Source organism: Equus quagga, unplaced genomic scaffold (genome assembly GCF_021613505.1).
Source record: "Equus quagga isolate Etosha38 unplaced genomic scaffold, UCLA_HA_Equagga_1.0 146_RagTag, whole genome shotgun sequence".
Taxonomy (NCBI): Eukaryota; Metazoa; Chordata; class Mammalia; order Perissodactyla; family Equidae; genus Equus; species Equus quagga.
This window is the reverse complement of record NW_025796728.1, coordinates 3,142,048-3,168,730: the sequence shown is the minus strand read 5'-3', so window position 1 is coordinate 3,168,730 and position 26,683 is coordinate 3,142,048.

Sequence of the window (26,683 nt, the reverse complement as noted above, 5' to 3'; positions counted from 1 at the left end):
TGCACACAAATGTTTACAGCAGCTTTATTCATAATTGCTAAAACTTGGTAGCAACCAAGATGTCTTTCAGTAGGTGAATGGATAAACAAATTGTGGTACATCCAGACAATGGAATATTATTCAGCAATAAAGAGAAATGAGTTATCAGCCACAAAAATACATGAAGGAATCTTAAATGCATATTGCTAACTTAAAAAAGCAAATATTAAAGACTACATACTGTAATCATTCCAATTATATGACATTCTGGAAAAGGCAAAACTATGGAGACAGTAAAAAGATCAATGGTTGCTAGGAGTTCTGGGGGAAGAGTGTAGGAAGGAGAGAAGGATGCAAAAGCACAGCACAGGGGATTTTTAGGACCATGAAACTATTCTGTATCACATTTTAATGGTGGACACGTCTCATTATACATGTGTCAAACCCCATAAAAATGTACATCACAAAGAATGAACAGCGTAAACCATGGTCTTTACTTAATAATAATGTATCAGTATTGGCTCCTCAATTGTAACAAATGTACCACACAAACATAAGATGTTAATAATAGGGGAAAAGGGTTGGGTGGCAGAGCAAGGGGAAGGGAGTATAGGGGAACTCTGCTCTTCCTGTCCATTTTATTGTAAACCTAAAATTGCTTTCAAAAAATAAAATCTATTAATTAAAAACAAAACAAAACAGGAGGCAGGGGGCAGGGATGGAAATAACCCCTTCTGAATGAAATTTGTCATATGGTTTTGACTTTGAAAGCATGTAAACATGGTTATTAAATTACTTAAAAAACAAAATTAGGGGCCAGCCCCGTGGTGTAGTGGCTAAGTCCAGTGTGTTCTGCTTCAGTAGCCCAGATTTGTGGGTTCAGATCCCAGGTACAGACCTACACCACTTGCCAGCCATGCTGTGGAGGCATCCCACATACAAAATAGAGGAAGACTGGCACAGATGTTAGCTCAGGGCAAATCTTCCTCAGCAAAAAAGAGGAAGATTGGTAACAGGTGTTAGCTCAGAGCGAACTTTCCTCACACACACACACACACAAAAATTAATTTAAAAAGAACAATGGAACCCCTAAAAATCTAAACAAAATTGAAACAAGTGAACCTAACTTTACATCAAGTTGATGCCATGACCAGAGAAGAGCTATTTCAAGCATCTGTGAAAGCAGCATTTTGACTTTACACTTTCTGTGGGAAATCTTAACCTGTATTTCGTTGTTTTATTGATAATTACAATATTGGGATTTCTATTTTCAAACTGTCATTTTTAACAGTACATATGTACATACATCCTAATATAAATATTAATAATTAATAACTATGTATTTGCTTTTTCCTACCTTATATATTTCAATCCTTTATGAAAACAAATAATTATGTTAATTTTATAAAAACCAAAAATTTTAGGGGCCGGCTCCATGGCCAAGTGGTTAAGTTCACGTGCTCCGCTGTGGCAGCCCAGGGTTCGGATCCTGGGTGTGGACATGGCACTGCTCGTCAGGCCACGTTGAGGTGGCGTCCCACATCCCACAACTAGAAGAACCTGCAGCTAGGATATGCAACTGTGCACAGGGGGGTTTGGGGAGATAAAGCAGAAAAAGAAAAAAAAAAAAAAAGGATTGGCAGAACTTTTTAGCCCAGGTGCCAATCCTTAAAAAAAAAAAAGCCTGAGAACAGAGATAAAATATAAAATAAAAAATTAAGTGAAATTTCTAATCTTTAATTTAAATAGAAAATATCAGTATGAACTCATTATTTATTTTTCTCTTCCTAAAAAACAGTTATTTCCTAGTTTTGCCAACTGGAAAGGTATAATAACTTAGTACCAACAAGCACCTCTAGTGCCCAGATTGTAGTCTCAAAATAGCAAGGAAACAAAGTGTTTAGAGAAATGGCTCTTGCATAGGAAATATACACAGTGAGCCTGGGGTATCTTGTTGTGCCTGAGAGCCAAGAAGCTATCAGGTACTACTAGGGTTATGTCAAAATGACAAAAGAGCCGAACTGAAGAGGCTCTGCTGGCTAAAACTGGCAACACTGTGAGCCTCAAAAAGAATAACAAAACCATATAATCTAGTTGAGTAAAAGGATGCAGAGAAATGATTCCATTTTTAGAAATTTCTAGAAAAATCGAATCTAATCTATACACAGAAAGCTAAGCAGTGGTTGCATAGGGCCAGGGATGGAGTGGGAGTAAGACTGACTGCAAAGGGGCACAAAGGAACTTTTTGAAGCGATGGAAATGTTCTATATCCTGACTGTGGTGGTAGTTACATAGGTGTAAACAGTTTTCAAAATTCATTCAGTGGTATATTTTTTAAATGGGTGTATTTTATTGCATGCAAATTACACCTCAAGACCTTTTTTTAAAAAGAATAATGACTGCAATGGATAGAAATCAGATATGCAAAAATCTTGGAGTTCTTAGGAATTCTTTAAAAAAGTATAAAAACCTCTTTGGTCACCAAATTGCTAGGATACCAATTCATTATTCTAAAAATTAATAAATTGATGTTATCATACACTCTGCTTTTGTTATATGGGCGCTAACTCAAAGGACTTAGTGACTGATGAGGGAAAGTTCTTTACAGAAGAATTGCAGTTAATTAGTTCAGAAGAAATGGTAAAATTAGAAGATTACTATTTTTCAATCTTTGATGAAATGATGGATCTAAGCAAAAATCTCGATGGTTGCAAAAACCATTAGTTGAAAGATCAATGAGGAATCTTATTATTATATATATTGATGGATCAGGTCGAACACTCTGAACCTATGGATCGACAACCAGCATTATGTGCTTCTTGATGTAATACAATAGAAATATATAGCATCGTGCATGAAGTATCCATGCCTAAATAAATAAACTTGAATCTAAATCAAACCTCTAAATCTAACCATAGGTTGATAGGAAATACTGTAAACTTTGTTTCCATTCCACACTATTGAAATGATAAAACTTGATATGTCTAGCCTTGGCAAGCGTGGTGAAGATGTGGATGGAACTTTGGAAACTATCTCACCCTGCTGGTAGGTATACTAATTGGCCCAAGGAATTCAAATTCGACGATCCTTAAACGATGGGGAAAATCTTCTTGCCACTAGATGGTGCTTATTGGCTTTTGAGTAGTTTACTGCGTTGTCTTCTACTACATTGTTGTATTTCTCTTATTACTCCTTGTGCGTAATTGGAGGAAGGGATTGGGCACTGGCACTTGAGCCTCACCAAGAAGTTGAAATCCGGATCCAGGCAGCTGTATCTGCTTTCTGGCCATCGCACCATGTTGGCACTGGGGGACACATCTCTGAAGCTTGCTGTCTCCCCAAGACACTTATTTTATTTAGTTCCTTAGCAATATCTATCTCTAGTACTGTATCAAGGGTATTTTTTCTGAGGAATATGTTTTTCAATATTTAATAGCTACATTCTCTATTTAAAATTTTTTTTTTAGTTTGAGATCAAAGTTATAGAAAATGGTACAAAGAAATTTTGTATATGCTTCGCTCAGGACCCAGGTTCCCTGCTTATTAATATTTTACCGTTCTCTCCCTTTCTCTCTTTCCCTGTCTTTCTCATTATCTCACATATATGAATATGTAAGACACTATTAGTTAAGTATAATTTTTTAAACCATTTAAGAGTAAGTTGCAGACATATTGCCTCATTGACCTTATCAACAAGGGCATTATTCTACAAAACTACAGCATACCTATCAAAATCAAAACAGTTCCTCAGGCTGTCCTTGTCTTTTTATAATTGTACTGTTTTTGAAGACCGGGTACTTTGTATGACCTTTAATTTGGGTTTCTCATGGTACTTCCTCATGATTAGATTCAAATTATGATTTGAGAGGCAGGAATAACACGAATGGAATGCTATGTTCTCAGTGCATGATATCAGGAGGCACACTGTTAATTCGTACTCCTACTCGCAATATTAACCTTTCTCATTTTGTTTCCCCACAGAAGAACTAATAAAAAATATTTTGTAGTTATTAATTAACATAATTTGCAAGTGTTTTGTGGGGAGATACTTTGGGACTATGTAAATATCCTTTTTCTCATCAAACTTTCACTCAGTATTTTTCCTGAATCAATTCTTACTGTGGTTGTTACCAAATAGTGATTTTCTAATTCTATTATTCCTTCTATTAATTAGCTGCCATTCTACTGTAAGGTAGAATTTTATTTATTCTATTTATTTATTTATTCAATTCTTTATATCAGTATAGACTCATGGATTCCTATTTTATTTAATGGTTTATAATCCATTACTAATATTATTTATTTTGATGCTCAAATTGTCTCATATTTGGCCAGTGGGAGCCCCTGCTGGTTGAGTCCTGTATTCTTTAACATATTCCCAACATACTTTGAGAGCTTCCTTATTTTCTGGAGCAAGAAGATGTTTCAGACTCATCTTGCACTTTCCTTGGCACAGCCCTGAAACTGGCAACTTATCCAATGAACCATGGTTCCTTTTAATAAAGGATTTAGAAAACAAGATCCGGGTGCTAAGTTTGCTCTTTGCTACAAAGGTATCATTGCTTCCAGGCCTCTAACCAAAAAGAGCCAGGAAAAGCATCTATATCTACGCCTATGTCTACATCTATATATTAAAACAACCCTGAGTTCACAGCAATACCTATAATTCTAATCCAATACCACGTAATTTATTCTAGCCTTCTCCCTTTCCATAATTCTACTCCCTTCTCTGACAGTAAGAAAATTGCCTCCCACAAATGACTGGATAAAGAAGATATGATACACACACACACACACACACACACACACACACACACACACACGGCAATATTATTCAGCCATTAAAAGGGAGGAGATCCTGCCATTAACAACAACAGGAATGGACCTTGAGGGCATTATGCTAAGTGAAATACATCAGACAGAGAAAGACAAATACTGTATGATCTCACTTAAATGTGGAATCTTAAAAAACAAACAAACAAACAAAACTCTTAGAAAAAGAGATAAGATTTGTAGTTACCAGAGGCAGGAAATGGGAAGAGGGGAAATTGGATGAAGATGGTCAAAAGGTGCAAACTTTCGGTTATAAGATAAATAAGTACTAGGAATGTAATGTACAACACAATGACTATAGTTAACATTACTATATGGTATATATGAAAGTTAAGAGAGTAAATCCTAAGAGTTCTCATCACAAGGAAAAATATGTATATACATATTTTAAAATTTATATCAGATGATGAATTTTAACTAAACTTATTGTGGTAATAATTTTGCCATATAAGTAAAATCATTATGCTGTACACCTTAAATTTAAACTTATACACTGCTGTATGTCAATTATATCTCAGTAAAACTGGAACAAAAACCATTTTGGAGCAGAAAGAAAGAAGGAAGGAAGGAAGGAAGGAAAGAAAGAGAGAGATAGAGAGAGAGAGAGAAAGAAAGAAAGAAGGAAGGAAGGAAGGCAGGAAGGAAGGAAGAAAGAAAGGAAGGAAGGAAGAAAAGGAAGGAAGGAAGGGAAGGAAGGAAGGAAGAAAAGAAAGAGAAAGAAAGAAAGAAAAAGAAAGAGAAAAAGAAAGAAGGAAAGAAGAAAGAAGGAAGGAAAGAAAATTGTCTCACATTATCAAGATATTTATTTTCCCTTTAGGTACCCAATATCCAGGTCAAGTGAGACATCTCCTACATTTCTTTGGCTGACTCCACCAGACCAAATTCACAGGTTACCTCCTCAGCCCCAGCTCTGCCATAGCTGCTAGGTACACTACTTTAGTCCCTCTGATCCCAAACAGTCCCTAGTCATTCATGATTCCTCCCTCCCCCTCACTGTGCACATATGATCAACCACCAAGCCCTGCCTCCTAAATGTTTCCTGAATCTGTCTCCTTCCCTATGTTCTTTCTACATGATTGTATGACTGGGAAAACTGTATCAAATGCCTAGAAATTGTTGATGTAGTTGAGGGAGCTAGTATATTTTTTCTCCCTCTCCCTCTAATGTTTTTTGGCTAATGACCAATTATTAAGAGCCTTATTAACCATGGTTAAAGAGCAACATTTTCCCCAGGCCATACTTGTTCTCTTTCTAATAATTATTTGGAGCACCCAAAAACTGGACCGGAGAAGTTAAGCCCTGGTCTTAGCCCACAAAGTAGAGTGATGCTCAGATGCTAGAACTGTTCTGATTGAAGGATGAAGTGGCAGATGAGAGGCCCATCTCTTTCAATTCAGCCTCACTGATGGTGCAACATCTTCTAGCTTCCAGTCCTAACCTGTAAAGGGCAAAACTGAAAGCTCAGCTCTTCTCTGCTATGCTGACAGGTATTAAATTCAGCATTGATGGCTACAAACTAATTGCTGAATTACTACGGGTAGGTGGGTGCAGCTCAGGTTGAGGCTGTGCCCACCTTTCTGGTAGTTTGCTCGAGTCCAGTTAACTGTATCTGTCTTTTAGCTACTTTGGATTGTCAATGACCCTGCCTTATCACCTCATAGTTGATCTAAGAGGTGGAGGTAGGATAGGATTGGGAAAAGCGTCTTTTCTCCTCATTATGAAAGAAATCATTACATTCTGGGAATTTTGGAAAAATGAAAATAAAATGAAGAAAACAAAAATTATGCCAAATACTACAACTCTCTGATGTAATTTCTTGAAGTTTTTTCTGTGCTGTTATAAAACAAACTTGAGATTATAATGTGTTTATTTTTGTATCTTATTCTTTCTTAATATTATCAGATAATCATTCTTTCATTTCATTCAAAATTGCTTGAAACATCATTAATAAAAACATAGATGTGTCCTAATTTAACAATGTCCTAATTTTTTACATTGAAGTTGTTTCTATTTTTTTACAATTAGAAATATTACTGGAATAAACATTTGTGTACTTTAATCTTTGTCCACATTGATAAATATTTTCTGTGGTTAGATTACCAGATGCAGAATATCTGGCCCAAAGTCTATGAGCACAGTTAAGCTTCTGGAGCATATTGTCAAATTGTTTTCCAAAAAGCTTGCTGTAATTTACACTTTCATCAGCCATGTATGAACGTGAGTGCCTTTCTCACTCCGACAAAACTGCGTCTTGGAGGACAGGATAAGAAGTAAGAATAGGATGATAAAAAGGAAGATAAATGGAAACGAGAACTCAAGTAGTTGCTTGAGGAAGAACATTCATTTCTAACTTCTATCTTTCTACACAAGGATACAATGGTGATATTTAACCATTCTTATCTTCTCGAGAGCTATTAGTCTTGTCCTACGTATACATCTAGGCAAAGAGAAGATCCTAAATGGTAAGATGCTCTGGAGAGGTTGGACATTCAGCTTTATCATTTGGTAGGAAGATGAAGGAAATTGATTGCCCAAGCTGGACACTTTAGAGCATCCTCCTTCCCTCCTCCTCTCTCACATTTGATCAATCAACAAACCCAGCCACTCTGCCTCCTCTCTATCTCTCACTACCTCTTCACCTCTCTTAGTTTCTCCAGTTCAGACTGTCATCCTTCACCTGAATAAATGCAATAGCCCCCTAACAGATCTCTCTCAAATCATCCTTCACATACAGTAATCTGTCCAAAGCACAACTCCAGCCATCTCATCCCCCCTGTTTAAACACCCTCAAGGATACCTCATTGCTCACAGAATAATGATCAAGCTCTTTATCCTGAAGACAAAGGTCTACTGACCTATTCCCCACCTGTCACTACTGCTTCATCTCTCACTTTCTCCTGCCTTGAGCCTTATACTTCATCGATAGCAAGCTATTTATAGTTACTGCCCAAATACCATTCTATTTCTTGCCTCTAATTTGCTCATCCCCACTACCCAACATACATTCTCCCCACCCCACCCCAAGTAATGGCCAGGATACATCTTATTCTTCTTCAAAAATAGTAATTGCCCCTCCTCGGGGAAATATCCTACTTCCCTGCCCGACAGATCAGATTTGCCACCTGATTTTTTTTCAGCTGGGAATGTCTGAGCACAGTTATGTTTGCCACTTCCAAGTATAAGCTTTAAGAGTCAGGGTGTGGCTTGCTACACTCTTTTTTTTTCCCCCTTGAAATGAGATCAGTAATGTTCCAGGTGGAGGCTGCTTCATCAGCCTGGATCCTAAAGTGAGGACAATATGGACTATCTGCAATGGATGTGAGTGAGAAACAAACCTTTGTTGCTGCAAACCACTAAGATTTTGGAGTTAGTTGTTATTGTGCATAAAGAATCCTATCCTAACCGATATACTTGCCATCTCCTGATTATCCTTTCCTACAAGGTACTACTTTTAGTGAGGTTCTATGGTAGGAGTATGGCTGCCCATTACTTGATGATATAAATAAACTTCCTGTTTGGGGAAGCCACCATTGCATGAGTTTTGGCAGGTGGCAGTTTCTGCCTCCCACTAAGGAAGGTGAAAAGAACCAATACTTCTCCTCCCAGATTCCTCACAGCTGGGGAATAAGCATGTGACCTAAGTTCCAAATGACCTAAGTCATTTGGAAGCTCCCTACTCAGAAATTTGAGTCTTGATACAAAGAAGCAACAACAGTATATTAAGCATTATTTCTGTTGCTGGTGGCAGCAGCTAGTGTCCAGTGGAGTGAGAGCAGTGAGAGCAGAGTCAAGGGGTGTAACAGTGAGTGTCTCGTTGTGGCAAGATAAGCAAACTGTTGTGGTGCTGAGGTCTGGCTGTCTTCCAGGCTGCCTAGTGCCCTCATTCCTGCTCATTTTCTGATCCTGCTTTTCCAGTGTTCCTAACAATTTTTTGATGTACCTCATATTCTTCCATTCAACCCATTTTTGTCTTAAATTACCAGAGTTGTTTTCTGCTGTCTGCAACCAAAAATCTTATTCCTACTAATTCCCAGGGCTCCAAGTGACCTGGTTCCACATGGAGTCACATTTTAAAAGCCCAATCCTGCATTCTGAAAGAATTTTAAAAAGAGTCCCAATCTTTATCTAATGTCTCTAAAGAACCTTAAAAGGGATCCTACTTTTGACCTGTATTCACCCACACTTATTCATACTTTTGCCTCATCTACCTCCACCTGGGAAGGTTTCTCACACTTGGAGCTTCCCTGGAGACACCCACTTGCAACCTGCCCACTCTGCCCACCTGGACTGCCCAGCTCTGGGACTTCTTTTCCTCTTCCTCTCTTTCTCTCCCAGCTCTTTGTTATCTAGATCATCTTACCCTGTCTAGTTAGGGCCTTATATATTTTATTTCACCTCCCAGACCTTGCTTCTCTCTGCTTATTTTTTCAATTCTGCATCACCAATTCTGCAAAAGGTCTGGGAATCAAGCTGGCCAAGACAAACTCCCGTTAAAGTACAGGTGGCAAAATGGCAGCCCACTAACCACATCCAGCCCTGCAACTTAATTTCTGTTGTAAAGTGTTGTTTAAGCTGTAGAATGTTGTGCTTATCTTTATTTAGTTACTTGCCAAGAGTTAACAGTGTGAGAATTTCACCTAAAAATCTGGATTTCCAGATCTTCTGAAAAGTCGAAAGACCTGGCAATATTGGGATTCTCCATGGTAAGAATCAACTGGAGTTTGGGAGCAGCCGCCCCCTTTTGTGAGGCATCACTCCAGTTCTCCATCATCCCATCCCAGTTTTCCTCACTCAAATTACCCTTCTGGCTCCTGTGGGCATTTGAATTTGCAACCCCTGCTCTCCAGGGTACGCCAGGAAGGATAGCAAGCATCTGTGAGTTGAAAGAGCATATCTTCTTTAGAGATGGGGGCATAGAGTGGAAGGAAAGATACAGGAGGGGAACACTTACACATTGTAAATCCTGTGTTGCTACAATAGGAGAAAAGGGGGAGAGACTGATGAAAGAAGAAATGTACAGGAGAAAGTAAGGCAGCTTCAGAGTGCGTAGTGGGTGGGGGGCAAGACAAATGGATTAAGGTGCCTAGCTGGTGAGAAGAATAAAAGTACAATGTTAAAATTCTTCCAGGAGCTTGTATTTTGGAGAATGTCTCTCTCCTCTTACCCTCCACCCCTGCCAACCTGACTCCCTTCTCTGTACTTGAAAGCTGTCATCCTTGATGTCTCTCTGAGCTGCAGAGGAAGAGGTATAGCACTCATAAGCGAGAAGCAAACTGCATTTGATTCCACTTTAAATGTATGGGGGAGAAAGCTTTTGAAAGGAATCATAAGGCAAAATATTTTGAAAAGCATATTTACCTTCCAAAGCTTGCTTGTATTTCTTTTAATCCCAATTTTCATATGCAGTGTTAGATTTGTTTAAAGTTAGAGGCATCTAAATTATCAAACAATTGAACTAAAATTTTTTACACCAAACTCACTGTTTTATCACAACTTTACAAGTTCTTCACTGAGAAAACTTACTTGAGGTCTATATCTCTACAGTATTACCTACATCTGTACATGAAACAAGGTTTCAACTTTTTAATACTTCACAGGTTGTGAGTGAAAACAAAATAGCAGATTTCAGGCTGGTAGAAAAAAATGCACGGTAATGTTTAAGGAAGGGAAGGGTCAATGAAACACTGGACTGTGAAGGAACTCCACTTTAACATGTCACTCTCTGAAAAAAATTCAGGGATTTTACTATTTGTAGTAATATAATCACATTCATGCTTTTCAGGGGCTATCTAAGTGTTGAACATAGCTTAGATGGAAAAGAAGGAGAGGAAAGTTGAGAGTGAAGAAATGCTGTGTTTCATGTCTGTTGCATGTACTTAAAACAAAGAATTTATAAATGGCAAACTTGGGTTACTTTAGTATTGTTTCCATTTCTTCTCTTGTCATTTTATTCTCCTTTCTTGTATTGTTTATTTTGTATATTGTAATCATAGACAGTAGAATTTTTTTAGAAACTGATTTCTTGAAAGTACAATGATATAACTGTTTTGGAGAATAACTGGGAACAGCTAGTTAGTTTGAAGATACACATACCATGTGACCCAGAATTTCCTCCTATAGGTAAATACCCTAGAGAAACTGTTGCACATGTACATATGGAAACCTGTCCAAGTGTGTACCTGCAGTATCGTTCGTTATAGCCTCTATTAATAGTAGAATGGATAAATGAATTATGGCCTATTCACTGAACAGAACACCATACACTAATGAAAAGGAATGAACTAGGGCTACAAGTCTCTTTATGGGGAAATCTCACAAATATAATGTTGAAGGGAAAAACAGATTGCAAAAAAACCCGCAGTGTAACAGTATAGCAGCATTTGAAACAGTGTAGCATAGTCATGCAGATGCTCTGGAGTCAGACTGCTGAATTCAAACCCATCTCTACTATTTACTAACTATGTGACCTCGGCAAGTCACTTAACCACTTAAGGCCTCCATTTCCTTATCTGTAAAGTGGGGATAATAATTGCTTCTACTTCATATGGTCATTGTGAAAATGAAAATGAGTTAGTACTAAAGTACTAAGAAGAATACATGGTATCACTATTTTTCATACAGTGTATATTCAGCCTAAAATTATACACAAAATACTGTATATTATGTAAGAATGTATATATGTTAGGAAAAGCACATATACATCAATGGGAATGAAAATACAAAATCATGGCAGCAGTTGTCTCCTGGACAGAAGGATATTTCTTGAGCTGTGGTGGATACATGATTGTTTGTTGGTATACTTCTTATGCCTTTGTGTATGGCTGAATTATTTCATGATAAATTTTAAATCAAATGATTGAAATGTACTTTTTAAACTATACATACAGTGTAACCAAATTTCTGAAAAATTGGAAAGTAGAGGAAAAATCACCCCAAATTACACCATTTTAACCCACAATTTAAAAAATTAACTGACTCTTTCAACATCTGAGTGAGGTTGATGAATAAGAATGCTGTTTCTATAGCATTATTCATAATAGCCAAAATCAACTCAAATGGCCATCTTAAGCAAATGGCTAAACAAAATATGGTATATCCATACAATGGAAGGAAATTCAGCAATAAAAAAGGAATGAAAGACTGATGATATATGTTACAACTTGGATGAAATTCAAAAACATTACTCTCAGTAAAAGGAACCAGACACAAAAGACCACATATTGTATAATTCCATTTATATGAAATGTCTGGAAAGGCCAAAAACGTGCCAAAATACATTAGTGGTTGCCTGAGGCTGTGGCGGAGGGAACAGGGAGAGACTGCAAATGAGTACCAAAGATTTTTAGGGGGTGATGGAAATATTCAATGATTGGATGGTGGTGATGGTTGCACGACTTAGTGTATTTACTGAAACTCCTTGAATTGTACACCTAAAATGAGTGAATGTTATGATATGTAACTTAAATGTCAAAAACTCCTTTAAAAAACAGTGTTTATAGAAGAAATACTTATGCTTGGGAGAGAGGGGAAGGAATGTTATTTCAGTTTATAGACATGAACATGGAAATCTATAAATCTGAAAAAGGACCCAGCACCGTATCCCGTTAAACGATGTCAGTAGAAACCTTCCAGGTAGGTTGAGGTGGAGGCTGAAAGCAAAGGTTCCTTTCTGTCAGGGTCTCAGGGAGGATGCCACCCTGTAGGAAGACCCTTAACAGCATGGAACAGCCATAGTAGAAAAAAAAAATAGTAATGGTTTCTCTTGTTAGGCAGAGAGAAATCTGAAGATGGTGCTCCCTGTTTTTCATGTTCTGTGGGTGACTTACAGGAGACTCAAAAGTTCCTGCATGCCCTGATTTGGGGAGGGTGGGCACCAAGGCCTGAGAAAAAGAGTAAACTGAAAGAAGCCTGGAGATTAGGATTCTGGGACCAAATATCATGTATATGTTTGTGATCCCCAAATTTACATCTCTAACTTAGATCTCGAATTAACTCTAGGCTCCCATCTCCAGTGGCCAACTTGATATCTACCCTGGGGTTATTGCACAGAAATATCAAACTAAACATAGCCTCAAATGGCGATCTTGATTTCTAGAGCCCCAAACCCCCATCCTACCACTCTCCCAGGTTGCTACCTACCCCCCTCCCCCCATACACATCCACTGTCCCAGTCTCCTCAGTACATGGAATTCACTTTCGCTGTCTCCAGTGCCACCACCTGTTCTTGGCCACCATCATTTTTCTCCTGGACAAAGCAACAATCTCTTAACTGGCCTCTCTGCTTCCACTTTTGCTTTCTTCCAACTCATCCTCCATACAACAGTGAAACTTGTTTTCTTAAATGTAAATTGGGTCCTGTCACTCAAATTCTTAAAACTCTTCAATAGCCTCCCATTGTGTGTGGAATAAATGCAAACTCCTTAGCTTGCCTGGTGAGGCCCTGAATAACCTGGCTCCTGCCCAAGTCCCCATTGCACTACCTGGCATTCTTCCCCTAACTGCATTTATTCACATTTGTTCTTTAGATTTTCACATTTCCTGAGCTCTTCTCATCTCGAGGATTTGGCACTTACTGTTCCTTTGATTTGTATGGCTCTTCTGCCTTCTCATCCTTCGCATTTCAGCTTAAATATGCCTCTCTCAAAGTCACCTTCTCCGCTCACTCTGTGAAAGGTAGCCTCCCTTTTTATTCTCCGCCTTCATCCCTTTTTTGTTGTCTTCATAGCACTTCTCACAATTTGCAACTATTATGGGTTGGTTTACTTATATTTTAGGCTGCTTTTCTTATGAGAATGGAAACGCTATGAACCATATGCTGTTTATTATTGTAGCCCCGGCATCCAGCATAATACCTGGAATGTCGTAGAGGCTCCACAAAGATTTGTTGAAAGAAAGCACTTAGAAAAACACTTGAATATTTCCCCCTATTGTTCAATTTTCAGAAAGAAACAGATTTTCTTGGCTGTTTCAGGACTATTTTGATTACAAGTAACGGAAGCCCATTTAAGCCTAAATAAAAGGGAGATTTATTATGCAGACACGGGGTTCTTTCAGGAAGCTGAAGGGCAAAAGAACAGGTGTGTGTTAGGAAAGAACCCAAAACAGGAACTGGGGTAATTTAAGGGACCCAAGGATTTTACCCTACCTGCAAGCTAGCTAGTTAGCCTACCATGATTTCATGCATTCTGACAGAAGACACAAGCTTCCTGCATTAGAGACAAAAAACAATGTATCATTCATACCAATGGTAGTAGCCAGTGTATCAGCATTTGCACTGGTTCCAACCTCCAATTCCCACAGGATGACATGAAGAGAGCCAGGTGGTGCTTACACATCCAGTGGGCTGTGTTACAGGTGAGAAATTCCTAATTTAGGAAACCCAAATCTTTTTAAAATGGGCAGTATGCATGCCTGACCTTGGCCCTGGAGAAAAGACATTATCTTTATCACATCGGATAGTAAACAAACCTGCTCTTTGCTCTAGGGAGAGACAATATCTCTATATTTCAAGGCTGTTTACTATATAAACATCCTTGAAAAAATAATCCAGAACAAGGGCAGTTAGTGCCTTACTCACAAGATATGCAGAAATGCAAGAGATCCAGGGAGAAATGTCTCCCACCAAGAGGTGGGGGAGGGGGAGAGGAGGAGCTAAGCAGAAAAAACTACAGACATCCACCATCTGTACGTCTCTAGACTGTAGTAGCTTTTAGAATGGTTAAGGGAATAAGTTTAGCACTTTTCACAAATGAATTCACAGAATATTTACTAACTTGTATGTTATAAAACCTTTACCATTAGATCTGTTTTTCTTAAGAAAAACACTGCTATCTCTTTCTAAAAGGTATAGAATATTTTGAAAACAATATTAACATGTTTTCACAACTACTGGTATGGAGAAGAACAATTTAAATTCCTGGCAACGATACATTTGAAATAATTCTTTAAAAATAGTTTCTCTCTTTTTCTCTGTTTCTGTTTTTTAAAGAGAAGATTGTGGCAAAGGGTCAAGTGGGGTATTGTTTTATATTTTTCCTGCGTAAGGGAATCTGAACTATTCTGGTTCTGTATGAATAAAAACAAACCTTGGAACATTTACTGCTATCTTTAAAAGAAATTCGAGGCAGTACTAAGGGAGTTAAATGCCCCTATTTAATTCCCCATAACCATTTCAAATATTTTTAAACTATATTTGTACATGAATTTGAAATTCTGATTACCCAGAATTCTGTGGATGAAGAAAGTCATACAGTCTTAGGAAATAAACCAGAAGTCAAGGCTTACTGCTACCAGAGTAACCTTATTCCACAATTTTGCTCTGATCAATGACTGTAGAATAGTAGTTATAAACAAATCAATGATTGATTCATTGTTTCTTCAGTTATACTTGTTGATACATTTGTCTTGGATGATGAGACCATAAAATATTGGGCTTAAATCAGTTTAATTCATTTTATGGAGAACTTAGCATAGCAACTAAGCACTATAAATGCTTGCTAAATTAAAAAAAGTTCTTCAAATCAATTACAGAAACACAATTTCATTTTATTTTAGCAATTAATTAATTAATTTTTGCTGAAGAAGATTTGCCCTGAGCTGACACGTGTGCCAGTCTTACTCTATTTTGTAGGTGGGTGACCACCACAGCTTTGCTGTCAGCAAGTGGTGTAAGTCCGCACCCAGGGACCACACCTGGGCCACCAAAGCAGAGTGCATTGAAGTTAGCCGGTAGGCCACGTGGCCAGCCCTGAAACCATGATTTTAGGTCTTAATGAAAAGTAAATATTTAGAAGCACCCTTCCCTCTAATTCAGCATTAATACTTTTTTATTGTCTTCCTGTCTCTGAAATTTAAGAAAAGTAATTCCTTTTTCCCCATGTTTCTCCCATTTCTAACCCAAGAGAAAATCAAACCTATTTCAGCCATATTTAAGCAGTAGAGCTAATCTGTAATAGCAAATCTAAATAGAACAAATTACGTATTATTTTTCATGTGATGAAATATGTTCTTAAACTAGAGAATTATTTCAATCAACAAAGGCTTATTAGAAACTGCATGTAGGGGCTGGCCCAGTGGTGCACTGGTTAAGTTCGCAAGTTCTGCTTCAGTAGCTCGGGGTTCGCCCATTTGGATCCCGGGTGCGGACATGGCACTGCTTGGCAAGCCATGCTGTGGTAGAATCCCAGATATAAAGTAGAGGAATATGGCATGGATGTTAGTTCAGGGCCAGTCTTCCTCAGCAAAAAGAGGAGGATTGGCCCAGATGTTAGCTCAGGGTTAATCGTCCTCAAAAAAAAAAAGAAAAAAAGAAAGAAACTACATGCAGGACCCTAAGCTTGTTTAATGAGAAGAGTGAGAAAAGTAAAAACAACAAAAACATAACTTCATATTCTTTAATATTTCAGAATATGAAATGCCATTAATCTGCTATCATTACTATAAAATTTAGCTACTATTTATTTAGATAAGTGAGTTTTTGTACAGCGCTATTTAAAGCGTGGAACTGTTTGTTACTGCTGCGTGATAAGTACAGAAATTGAGACTAAGCATTTAGAAACTTTTATAGCAGTTTGACAGAGTAATTTTCTGTATGTTGAACCTATTAATAAAAAATTTAGGCTTCAATTTTGTTTATCATTTTAAATTTAATTTTTCTAGGAATTCATTTTTACTGTATTTTACAAAAGTATCATTTTCCTACAGCTTGGAAATAAAAATTAGAAAACTGGTCCTTACCACAGATAGTTTTCGAAGCTCCGTTTTAGCGTAAAGCATTATAAAGTCATCTAATATTAGGGTTGCTCTTAATCTTAGGGTTGCCACAATCTTCTCTTTAAAAAACAGAAACAGAGAAAAAGAGAGAAACTATTTTTAAAGAATTATTTCAGGGGCTGGCCCCGTGGCCGAGTGGTTAAGTTCGCGCGCTCCGCTGCAGGCGGCCCAGTGTTTCGTTGGTTCGAATCCTGGGCGCGGACATGGCACTGCTCATCAGACCACGCTGAGGCAGCGTCCCACATGCCACAACTAGAAGAACCCACAACGAAGAATACACAACTATGTACCGGGGGGCTTTGGGAAGAAAAAGGAAAAAATAAAATCTTTAAAAAACAAACAAAAAAGAATTATTTCAAATGCATCGTTGCCAGGAATTTAAATTGTTCTTCTCCATACCAGTAGTTGTGAAAACATGTTAATATTGTTTTCAAAATATTCTATACCTTTTAGAAAGAGAAAGCAGTGTTTTTCTTAGGTTACTGGGCACTCCAGCAGTATGATAGGATTAGAGGTTTCTTTTACCAAACATGCTAGATTTATTGACTGTTACGTGTGTGTTGAGAACCCAAAATATTTGAGGCGTCCGATGAAGTTGTGCTCTAGGATCCTGTTCGCCTCCGCCCCCGGGCTCAGCTTGCTCTACCCCAGTGGACTAACATTAGTCAGCCTAATAATACGTGAGTCTACTGTTACCTCCCCCGAGAATCTGGAATTGGGATGCTGAGAGACTGAGTGATTAGGTCACAGTGGGCACATGAACTCAAATGTCAACAGTTGTTACAACACCAAACCACATGGAAGCTGATGCTGTGAGGGGAACACAGAAGCCATGAGTAAGCAGAAGTTTTGAGAGAGACTAAGCAGGATGGAGCAACTGACAAACATGCAAGAGGCAGAGGAGAGGAATCTTCTTCAACTGTAATTCAAATCACGTCACTCTTTGGTTCAAAATGCTCCCTTTTCTTCTCTCTTACTCAGAGCAAAAAGTCAAAGTTTTTACAACTGCCTGCTAGGCCCTATAGAATAGTTGCTCACCTCTCTGACTTCGTCTCTCGTGACTCCTCTCCTCACTCACTCCAGTTGAGCCACACAGATCTTGTTCTTCCTTGAAACCAGGCACATTGTGGCCTCAGGGCCTCTGTACGCGCTATTCTGCTTGGCATGCTCTTCCCTAGTTATCTGCATACCTTGCTCTCTCACCTCCTTCAGACCTTTGCTCAAATGCCTTCTCTGCCACGCCCTCCCTGACCACTCTATTTAAAATTGCAACCCCACCCCCACCCCTCTCCTTATCTTCTTCCCTGATTTATTTTTCCCCACGGCACTATCATCATGTGGCATATTATACATTTTACTTACGTATTTATTGTCTGCTGCCCATCACTAACATGTAAGCTCCATGAGGTCAGGTCTTTTTACTCTCTTTTAGCCTTTGCAATATGCCCAATGCCTAGAACAGCTCCTGGTACATAGTAAGTACTCAATAAATATGTTGGCTAAATGAATGAATGAATGACTCAAGGAAATGGAGGACCTTGCCATTGTTTCTTACTTTGTAGTGCTAGTCCTGAAGTGGCCTGGTTACTCTATCACCTATCATGAGATATTATAATACCACTTCTTCTTTTTTTTACTGAGGAAGATTCACCCTGAGCTAACATCTGTCACCAGTTTTCCTCTTTTTGCTTGAGGAAGATTGGCCCAAAGCTAACAACTGTTGCCAGTCATCCTCTATGTTGTATATGGGTCATCGTCACAGCATGGCCACTGATGAGTGGTGTAAGTCCATGCCTGGGAACCGAACCCAGGCTGCCAAAGCAGAGCATACTGAACTTAAAAACTAGGCCACCAGGCTGGCCCCATAATACTACTTTTTCGTAGCTCCTCCTTTTTTCTTTTTGATTTTTGTTTTTTAATCATGTAAATATTTACATGGTTCCAAAGTCAAAACCAAGTTATAAGATAAACTCAAGATGAATTCTATTTCTATGCCCTCCACTCTGTTTCCTTCTTCCCCATTTGGTCACCATCTTTATTGATTTTTTTTTTTTTTTTGAGAAAGATTAGCCCTGAGCTAATATCTGCTGCCAATCCTCCTCTTTGCTGAGGAAGATTGTCCCTGAGCTAACATCCATGCCCATCTTCCTCTACTTTATATGTGGGATGCCTGCCACAGCATGGCTTGGTAAGCAGCGCATAGGTCCACATCTGGGATCCAAACTGGTGAACCCTGGCCCGCCACAGCAGAGAGTGCAAACTTAACCACTGCGCCACTGGGCCAGCCCCAGATTTTTGGTTTATTCTTCTATTGTTTCTTTTTGCAAATATAAGCATATATGTATATATTTTATATCCCTCACCACTTCTTACAATGAATGCAGCATGCCATCAGCACCATTCGGAACCAGTTATCCTGGAGACATATGGAGATCTGCTTCTTTCCTTTTTACTGAGCCATAGTCCTCTGTTGTGTGGATGTATCATACTTTTGCCAACTAGTCCCATATTTATAACATTTGGATTACTCTTAGTCTTTTACTATTGCAAATAATGGCATAATAAATAGCCTTGAGCATAGGTCTGTTTATATTTTTGCCAGTTTACTTTTGCAATAGATTCTCAGAAGTGAGATGAGTGAAAAACCTCCTTTTTTAATGGAGATAATTCGAGTGGTTTTCTGTTCATTACAACCCAGAAGTCAATATTAAGATAGCTACCTAACCGTGAAGTCTCAAATTATACTGCTTCTGGGAATTCTTATTATCCTAGACAGAAGGAATCTACATCTATTCCCCTAATACTCTCTCAAAAAAAAAAAAAAAAAAAACCTGAAAAGAAAAATTAAAGGAAAAAACCCCCACAGAAACCCCTCGTATTCTCTCTTGTCCACATTGCTCACATGATACTTTTCACATGTGGCTAGGTATATGTAGTTATCTGTGTATATCTCATCTCTTCAAGTGGATAATAAGCTGCTGCAGAGCAAGAAGCACATTCCTTATGACCTTTATCATCTCTGGCCCCTGACAGTGTATCTTGAACTAGTAACAATGACTGAATGAATAAATACAGTAGGTCAATCCAGCACATGATGGTGCCCCATATAAAAGTGTCCATTTAGAGTTATGCCTCACATAACACACCAGAATAAATCTCAGGTGAGCTAAAAAGTTGAATGTAAAGATCATAAGAAACTATAAGAGAGCCAGGCCCAGTGGCCTGGTGGTTAAAGTTTGGTGCGCTCTGCTTGGGCAGCCTGGGTTTGGTTCCTGGGTGTGGAACCATACCACTTGTCTGTCAGTAGCCATCCTGTGGCAGCAGCTCACATAGCAGAACCAGAAAGACTAACAACTATACACAACTATGTACTGGGGCTTTGAGGGAGGGAAAGGAAGAGAAAAGTTGGAAGATTGGCAACAGACGTTATCTTAGGGCGAATCTTCTCCTGCAAAAAAGACCAAAAAAACCTCCAGAAACTATAAGGGAAAAAGAAGTGACATTTATCATTCGTGTGGAGGTCAGGGAAAGGACTCTCTGAACTTTGTGCCTTTAAACTAGACTGATCCAATAAAGCTGAGCTTGGAGCCCTCCAGGACAACTTTTTGGATCGTCTCACATAGCTCCTCACCATGTTCTCTGCTCATAGTACCAATTCCAGCTGATGCCACTGCTGGGCTGGTCCTTCAAGGGATTATTGAATATTCTTGCCCAAATCTAAGGCTCCAGAGTCAAGCCATTGCTACAGTCATGTGGAAGGTCTGCCAACTACATTATTGTGTGCAGGGAGCACATCGGCTTCTGTGTGGAGGTGGTGACCTTTGTTAGCCTTTTGGCTGAGTGTAGGAGGAGTTGTTTTTCCTACTTGGACTCTAATAGGCTACGCCCACTCTTGGAGGGGACCTTGTGCAACATTATGATGTAGCTCTGAATGCATCTGAGGTGGAGAGGTAGAAACGCATCTCTTTTATCCTGCCTGTCAGAGAGGTGGGAGAAATTCATTTCCTTCCACGCAGTCTGCAATCCCGTCTTTGAAAGACATACACACTCCCCCACTATCCCATAGTATACATAACCCTCTCCCTGCCAGGATGAGCACAGTCAGCACCATGATCTGTCCTGCTGTCAATGCACAGTGAAATTTTAGTGGTTTTCTCAAGAGCTGTCTATAAATAATACCACATCATAACTTGGGTCCAATATTCAAGGACTCAGAGGATGCTTAAGCAGAACTCCTAAGTGATAGCTGTGCATGACTTAAGGTTGCTTAAATACCTGGCCACACCTCCTGATCAACTGACCTGGGCCTCAAAAACAGGCAATAGTAAAAGCTCAAACATTTAGGAGAATGGTGGTAATAGAAAACAGGAAACAAGACTTCCATTAATGTGAGTAGACAACCATGCCAACAGATAGAGCAGCTCTGTTTGAACTGTGAGCCACCACTCCATGTGCAGGTGCCCTATCTGAGGTAAACCATACCCACTGATAACAGGGGAACCACCTGTGCCATGCCCTATTCCTCATCTCTTTCCTGCCCTGCCCAACACCCTACCCTCATTTCTCTAGACTGGAGTGCAGATGTGAGATGAGGGCTATCTGGTTTCCAGGGACTTTGGGGAGACGGAATTTGTTTACACATCTACACAATGGCGGACTCTTGCGTATCAGAGAGCTTTGCAGATTGGGCCCTGGTCCAGCATATCTGGTTACCAACTTGTCCCAAGGCTAGAAACTCACAACCCTGCCAGGCAACAGCATCACTGGCCCTTTAAATGCAACTGTTCCTCCTACTCAACGTGCTACAGAGGGCATGGAAAGGCAACTGCCTACAATCACTTAGTTTTTAGCACATGCCAAGAATCACCCTCTCATCTACTATTGAACCCACTGCTCCTTGCTCTCTTCTGTTTCCCTGGCTCAATACTTTGTCTTTTGATATCCGCTTCCAGGCTTCCTTATTTCAGGACTGGATCAAATTTTCCTTCTCTCGTGTATAGACCTAGGACTCTTGCCACTGAACTTTTACTCTTAACTTCATGTTTTGTTGATTTGGGTGGTACTACTGCCCTGGGTAAGAGACTCTCTCCACTAACTTCTGTCCCATAAAACCCCTACAGGCGGGACTAGTTGACCAGCCTTTCCAATGAGCAGCTCAGATGCTGAAGCTTCATCTTAGCAAACTGCTGACTGGGGGGTCTTCAGGCCTCCCCCACTCACCTCTCCAGCACCTGAAGTACTGTTTAAGCAAACGGCCTTCCAAAAATGGAAGTCTTTTGAGCAGGAGATAAAGGAATTACCTCCTTCTCTAAGAAACAGATTGTTTCAATATGTTGGGTCCCAGAGGTGCTGAGACTTCAAAACTGGCAAACTTGCTCTTAGCATGAGATGACTGACTTGTTGGGTATCATAAAGGCAGTAACCCTTGCCCTCAATTGTCCCCCAAGCCTCATCCCAGATGGTAGCTGACTGAGGTACCAATACTCTTTTAGGAAATCAACAGAGAACACATTTTGGTCATGGACTATCGGGGATTGTGAGTGCAGATTCTGAAGTCAGCCCACCTGTGTTCAAATCCAGTTCTACTACTTCCTGGCTATGGGATATTGGGAAATTATTTACCTTCTCTGCCTGAGTTTCCTCATTTGTATAATAGAGATGATGATACAAATAGCAGCAACCTCAAAGTACTATAGTGAGTTTTAAATGAATTATTACATATCATAAAAGTGGTCAATAATTGTTACCTACTATAATTATTGGGCCAATTCAGAAAGACCTGGATATATACAGAGTTAAATTTCCAGGGTACACATAACTTTGTTTACATAAAGATGATGACAGCTAAGAAAGAAAATTTCTAGACATGCTTCAGCAAATTGAATAGTTGATGATGTCTTTCAATCTGTGTAATATTCCAGGAGTATCCCAAAGACTCGGGAATGAAATTTTCTACAACTTCCTAGATAGAAGAGTAATTATAAAAATATCTCAATGACAGTTTAATTTACTTTAGCTTAATATGAGCCTATATTCATAGTCTACCATCTCTATAGCATCTCTAAGTCAATTCTTGGAATAAGATATTATAAATCTTAGATCAAGATTATTGGGATTTGTTTTATCAGCTTGGAGATTCGGGTGATTCTTAATACTTTTTCTGCTATCTTTGAATAGTAGGTTCTCTAGAACATCATGGATATTCAGAAGTGGTTCATATTCCACTTTTCCAACTTCATTGTCCTGCTTGTATACTACTTAAAGAAAAGAGGAAGTAATAAATGTTATTTAACAATCTTATCTTCCCACTTGCTACCACAAAAAGGGTGGGAGATAAGGTATTGTTTCCTTTGACACAGCAGCCTTGTAAGAGTTCAAAAACCTGTTCACCTCTGCCCTGATCATTGACCTCCCCGCCCCTACAGCAATATAACACATGCCCCCAACAGTGTGATAGGGGGCACCCTCTGGCCAGAGGTCCTCCCTAGGGAAGTGATGCATGCCATTGTGGCCACTTTTGAGGCATCTCATAACTGTAAGCTCTGATGGATGCTGACTGGAAAGACTCTAGGTCCAAATCCCGGGCCTCTCTTCTTTTTTGCCCCAAAGATTTCAATTCACAATCTCTTATATACTTATCCTTTAAAGATCCTAGGATTCCTTCTTAAAATTGCACGTGTCAGGACAGTGAACAAGAGGTCCCTTGATAGACCAGAGGGAGGTACATCCTGGGGAAGGATGCTGGTGAGGAATAAGTGAGAGAGGACACATAGGAAATGACCAGCCAAGTGTGTGCTTGTGAAGATAAAACAGATATTGGGTAGTAAAGGTTTCTTTGAAGAATTTGAGCATTTTTTAAACAAATGCAAATATTTCTGTAAGTGCCTAGCAATTTCTGTACTACTTTTGGGCAGGTGCTCATTCAAACACACACACATGCATACAAAAAACACACACACATCTTGACTTAGGATTTTAGGACTGCTAAATATCTTTAAGCCATTGGGTAATAGTTTTTCACTCTAAATACTTTTAGTGGTTTGTAATATTTTCCACTTGGTCAGGAGTTTCACCAAGAGCTAACATGCAAGTAGGAGCAAGTTATGGAAAGGGCCACACCTACTTAGAAAAGAAGCGACTCCTTCATCAGCAACAAAGCAAGCTTATGGTAAAAGACACCTGAAAAACTAGTTGGGATAACTGTGACACATACCACAGACACCTATCTATCTACATAAGACAGTCCCTTTCAGAGTGACTTTTTATAAAACACGCTCTAACACTTCTGAGTCACCAGAGAAAACAATATCATAGTTAACCTGAAAGAGAAGGACCCTCGCAAAGTTTAAGATAGGATGGAAACATTCTTGTCCTCATTCTTCTCAGTGAGAACCTAAGACTTCCTCTCCTCAGCAATTCTTAAGGGCTGTTGGCACTCAGGAAGTGGAGAATGACCTAGTTTTGAGGCTGACATATATAGTGTAACATGTTGCTCTTTTGGAAGAGGAAAATGTAATTAAAAAAATCAACCATTCAATATTATTAGGAATTTCTATTTTCATGATTTGAGATACAACAAACACATTTATCTGAAATTCTCTGTTAGGAGGCTTCACTTGACCTAAATCTACTCATTCACTCAACATGTACTGAGCACCTACCATACAGTAGGCACTGGCGATACAGCCATAAACCCTGGTCTCACACAGTTCACATTCCACTGGGGAGAGAGAGACAATAAACAAAGAAAGAAAGAGATGGTGTATCTGAGGAAAAATGAAATAATCTAAGAGGACGGGGAATGATAGGGATGCTATTTTACAAGGGTCATAATAATGACGATGGTGAACTTAGGTAGTGATATTTGAGCTCAGACCTGAATGAAGGGAAAGAACCAGTAATGTGACAATGTGGAGGAAGATTACATCTTAGACAGAGGGAATAGCAAGTGCAAAGTTCCTAAAGTAAAAACTTGCTTGGCATGTTTGAAGAACATCAAAAAGGCCAGTGTGGCTGGAGGAGAGGGATGGAGGGGAAGAGTGGTAGTCAATGAGATACTTGCAGAAGTTGCCAAGTATCCCGTCTTATTGGCTAGGGAAAGGACTTGGGATTTTAAGCACGTTGGGAAGCACACAGAGGATTCCTAGCAGGGGAGCGGTAATCTGACTTACACAAAGGATCATCTGGTTGCTGTGTGCATCACAGACTGTAAGCAGCAAAGTGGAAGAGCCCATTAAGAGGGTACCGCAGTAAGCTAGACAAGAAAAGACAGCAAGTTGAACTAGAGTTGTACTAGTGGAGTGCTAAGAAGTACTCATACATATTTTGAGTACAGAGTTAGCATGATCTGCTCAAGGTTCAGAGATTAAGACAAGCACCACATTTGTGGTATAGCTGGAATCTGCCATCAGGCCTTCTGATTCTTCATTCATTGCTCCACATTACACCAACCTCTCCTTGCCCTGTGGAATATTAGCATTTAACTTTATAATGTCATATGAACTATTCTTTTCAAGGAATATATTTGAAGTGTTCTCGTTACAGAACCTGGCTAATGAGAATTTACTTCACAAACCACTAAATGCAAGTGAAAAGTGCTATATGTGAAGCAGTCATGATGTTTAACCCTCTAGCAACTAGTTCAGACATGTCAAGAGACAGCAATGATATTTAGATGTGCATTATATAGATAATACATATTACTTCACAATTATTGTGTATTAGCCAACAAAGACATCCTTTGACTAGGTTTGCATAGCTAGGAAAATAGTCAGCAAATTTGAAAATACTCAATGTTTTTTTTTTCACTATGAATAAACATCTATCTGGTCCTTGACCTGTCAGAATTTACATTCTTTTGTTTTTCCTTTTCAGGAAAATTAGCCCTGAGCTAACTTCTGCCAGTCCTCCTCTTTTTGCTGAGGAAGACTGACCCTGAGCTAACATCCGTGTCCATCTTCCTCTACTTTATACGTGGAATGCCTACCACAGCATGGCTTGCCAAGGGGTGCCACGTCCACACCCAGGATCCCAACTGGCGAACCCCAGGCGGTGGAAGCGGAACCTGCGCACTTAACCCCTGCGCTACCAATGGCCCCCACATTCTTCTCAACTTTCAACAAACCAGGTATTGAATGTCCACTGTGTCAGATACTATACTAGACATGGGAAACAAAATGAATGATCCCTTTTCATCACGTATACAGACAAAAACAAACAAAAAACTTAGAAGACAGAAAAAGAAGCAATTTTTTAAAAGTGCAAACGTCTGTTGAAAATTATTGATCAGGTGATGCTAAAGTAAACCGAACAACTAGATCTTTGTTGAATTGTCAGGGAAAGGTTTCCTGGATGGCTGAGTACAAGTTTTAAGAGAAGGAATCAGATTTGGCAGGCAGAACATTCTAGGCAAGGAAAATGCAGCACAGAAAGGATAAAGGGTGGAAGCAAGTAAGCCATGACATATAAGCCCACACCCAAGTGTAATAGGACTGGATCATTACTGGCTAAGGGTGGAGGAGGCAATTAGAGGAAAGCTGGAAACACAAGTAGCTCACCACTGACATCTGAAGAACAACAAATGTGGTCAAAACAAAGCATCTGAGTATTTTTTGCTTTGTTGTGCCATCAGTAGTACACATACCTGGTGCCACTGAAGGCAGATCTTTACATTCATACATCTTTCAGCATTCATCCGTATATGTCATGTTAAGTACTTTTGTATACAACTTTATATACTTTTAATATACAACTTTTTAAAAGTCAAGACACACTACAAAAAAGTTTTTCCGAAGAAAACGACCCAAAGAGTAGATGATGCATCAATGAACAGACAAAGGCGAGGGGAGAGGAGCAGTTTTCCACCCTCCGCTTCCATGCCAGTGCGCAGCAAACTTTAAGTCGGGAAAACTGTTTTAATCGATAAGATAATACCTTTAAAGTGCTTAGCACAGTGTTTAGCCTGTAGTAAGTACTCAACAATTTATGGTTATTTTGACCTTAGACCTCGCTTCACCATTTGGGATTCTGTTTTCTCATTTTCAGAGGAAGAAACGGGTGACAGAAAATCTCTGAGGCTCCTGCCAGCTCTGACACTCTC